Genomic DNA, 3778 nt, shown 5'->3' on the forward strand with positions numbered 1-3778 from the left:
AAATCTTGGTTGTGATTGAGACTTTTAGGGAGTAGAAGTGCCTCCCTGGGAAGTGAAGGAGGAACCTGACCAGGAGAAAGAGGGCCACATGGTGAGGTGATCATCAAAAAATAGTAACTTTAGAGGTGACCCCTTTGTGGCCAATAAACGCATTGGAGGGACCTGTGTGGCATTGGTGCAGGGAGTACCTGTCCCCAGGGGGCATGAATTTAGACTAATCAATGCCTGTGGCAATAGTGACACCCAGTGGGGGGTCCATTTGCCGCTCTGTAACTTAAATAAGAATTCTCTGAGGAGCTCAGTTTGCCTTTCAATTAAACCAACTCCCTGGGCCCTATTGGAGAGGTGGAAGTTCTGCTGAATGTCTTCTTTAAGAGCCAGCATTGTGTATTTTGAAAAGTGAAATGAGAACCTTTGTCATGATCAGTTATATCTACAACTCCAAAGGAGATAAGAAGTATCCTGGTAAGAACTTGTATTGTGGCCTTAGTATATGTCAACACATGTGTGACCTTGATTTATATTTTGGGTATCTATGAGGCAAGAGATTCCCAGAGTTTTTACCCCAAAGGGGGCAACTCTTAGGCAATGGCCCGAGAGTTTGTAAAAATGTGCAGATGAGACTAATTTTTGGCTAGGGCATCCACTGTTAAAATGACTACCTGAAGTGTGGCCAATTGTGCTGACTCTTGTGTGCCATCCTTTTCAGAGACATTCTGGTTAAGGGATGAAAAACAGCAACATTCTACTGAACTCCATCAGGTGTGACGGTGCGATGCCACCCATAAAGTGTATGAACTCCCATTATTAGTCACTCAGTTGATCCTAAGGGAGTCCCCAGGTAGCCAAGGGAGAGGCTTGACCTCCTCCAGCCTCATGACCTCTGGCAAAGGACTGAGGATAGAGGAGGCCACGTCTCCTGTAGCTGGGATCCACTAGAGGGCCCAGGTTCAGTTCCATCCTGTGTCAAGGCCTCAGTAGCTGTGATGTGCTTGTGGGGTGCTGCTTCCAAGACCCAAGGCATAATGAGCCGCTAGGTATAAAAGGTCACAGGCTCAGGGACTGTGAGAACCTCAGTTTTCAGGGGATCTCAATATGTGGCCATCAGTTGCTGCCCTGATGGTATATAGTGCAGGCCTATGAAGGGCAGTTTCTTACATCAGAAGCCTAGGGACAACTAGGTCATTGCAGGTGGCCTAGAGATTCCAGGGGGTATGAAAGGAGGTTGCTGAAGCTACAATGAAGGAGTCTCTGAGGGCACTAAGAGAAGTGCTTGTTGATTTCAATTTGACAGGTTCTAGAGCTTTCTGTTGGAGAAGGCCCCATTCAAGATGGGTCAGTTTGCAAGTAGCAGCATCAGTGAGGTAAAATAAAATTTGTAAATGAAGAATATGGTGCCTCCAGAACCCCAAAGGGAGATCAGCTCGGTGCTTTGTGACCGCCTGGAGGGGTGGGATAGGGAGGGTGGGAGGGAGGGAGACGCAAGAGGGAAGAGCTATGGGAACATATGTATATGTATAACTGATTCACTTTGTTATAAAGCAGAAAGTAACACACCATTGTAAAGCAATTATACCCCAATAAAGATGTTAAAAAAAAAAAGAAATACTCAAAGATATCGGACTTGTATTAACATTGTGGGCACTTAAAGGGTCAATAACTGTTTCCTGACAGTGTCAGAGATGGAGCAGCTCTCAGTTTACTAAAGAATTTTCAGGATTGTAACAGAGGTAGTGGGGCCTTGCACTGTGTGTGGAGCAATAGTCTATCCCCTTTTATGAGCTCCTCTGTGAGTATTTGTATGTCCTTAATAAATGTGTTAAATGAATCTCCTTGGAGGAGGACGTCATCAAGGTAATGTCATACCTGTATTCCTAGAGAAAGGTGGTTGCAGTTAGGATCTTTCGTGTGATGGCAAGGCCGCTGAGGTACCCCATGAGTAGCCTAGTAAAGGTGTATGTATCCTTTCGGAGGTGAAGCCAAACAACAGTTGAAAAGGTATTGAAGTAGATACTGAACAGAATATATTATCCAAATCTATAAAAGCAAAATAGTTGCCGAGTGGATGGAGTCAGTAATTCCAATAATATTGGGTATTGGATATGGGGGCCATAGTGGATGGGGCTGCTGAATTGAGGTTGCACTTACGTACTGTGAGGCACCATTCATTCTTTCCAGGTTGAAGAACGGGCCAAATTGGGATGTCAAATGAAGGAGCAGTGGAGATAATCACCCCTTCACTAGTTCAGTCTTACATATAGTAAGTTCTAATCCTTGAAGGCCCTATTTTAGGTTACATTAGGTCATATTAACTATTTTAACTGGGGAATCCATGGCACCTCACTTAGTCAAAGAAATTTGTAAGTGCCAAAACTTTATTTAATTTTAATTTATTACTCATGGGTCAGAGTGTCCATGCCCACTACAGGATATTTTAGGATAATGGGTGCAATGACCATGGAGAATTTAGGCAAAATAGTAATTCTGATGGTTAAGGTGAGGCATACCTATTTGTCCTATATTTTACAGTCAGTAATTCCCTTAAGATTATAGAGGATACCTTGTTTAAATTTAACGGGTCCCCAGGTATAACTGTGATTTGAGCCCCAGTATTAGTCCACGAACGTTTGCCAATTGGTGCATTTCAACTGCAAGTGTTGAAGTGAATTCAGAACCTATGTTGTAAAGGTGTAAAAGTTCCCTTTTGTCTTTTTTGCTGTATAAATTATTTTAGTAAATTTTGTGTTTCCAGTTGTGTTAAATTGTGGACCTTTGTTTCAATTTAATTTTTTTTCTGCAACCCTGAGAATTGAGCTCTTTGTTGCAATGGAGGCGTAAGCAGCAGAGTGGTGTAACAGAAGATCATTGGGTCCACAATTCTGCTACAGCCCCACTCTTTCCCCTACAGGGACTTCCCTTTCCCCCTCTCTTTTCTTTTTCTAAAAGTTCCCTCATAACAATTTAGATTTCTAGCCATGTAAAGCTGCTGCTTTCAGTTTCTGTCTCTACCCAATCACCTGTGATGTGGACCTTCTTGGTGGTTATAGGGAAAGGTTCAGGGCCCTGGGGCCCACTTCATAGGCAGCTGCCTTCTCCTCCAAGGAATTCCAGTCAATCTTCCCTGAGCTGAGTCCACATCCAGTAAGATCATTTTGTCTATGGCCTGGATGGGATTCATCAAGCCCCGTGATTACAAGATTAGGACTTTTGGCGTGCTTGTAAGCAGCAATGTTAGGTAAAGCCCAGACACATTGGCTAGGGGTTATGGATTGGGACAGCAATTAAGTATGAAATACTCCTTGCCATTTTCTTTTTATCCTCGGTGCCTGGACCGTGGGCCACCATGGATATGCACCTCAATACCTTTGGGGGTCAGGAGAGCATACACAACAGTAGCAAGGGAAGCAGCAGTATAGAGAGAAGTGAAAATGCTACCCTTGCCTGAATAACAATGACTATTAGGCAACTAATAGTCAACTTAATTCTCCCCAGGGTGATGGTCTTCCTTTCCACGAACCTCACAAAGAAGTGTCCCTGGGCCCATCCTGGCAGTGCCCAATCATGAACAAGGTATGTTATGGCTGCCCAAGGAGCTAGTGACAGTAACCAGGCTAGATACCGTGACCACAGAGCTATAGCCTCACTGCTGGTGACTGTGACTCAAGTGCCGACTGGTCAAGATGCTGTGTGTGCTGCCTTCACAGGCAGGAGTCTCAGAGACCACCTGCCAAACACGGGCCCAAACCAACAGCATACCAGGACGGGATATATTCAATTA

Source organism: Delphinapterus leucas, chromosome X, assembly GCF_059928025.1.
Source record: "Delphinapterus leucas isolate spDelLeu-1000000601 "Yukka" chromosome X, BTC_Dleu_Yukka2, whole genome shotgun sequence".
Taxonomy (NCBI): Eukaryota; Metazoa; Chordata; class Mammalia; order Artiodactyla; family Monodontidae; genus Delphinapterus; species Delphinapterus leucas.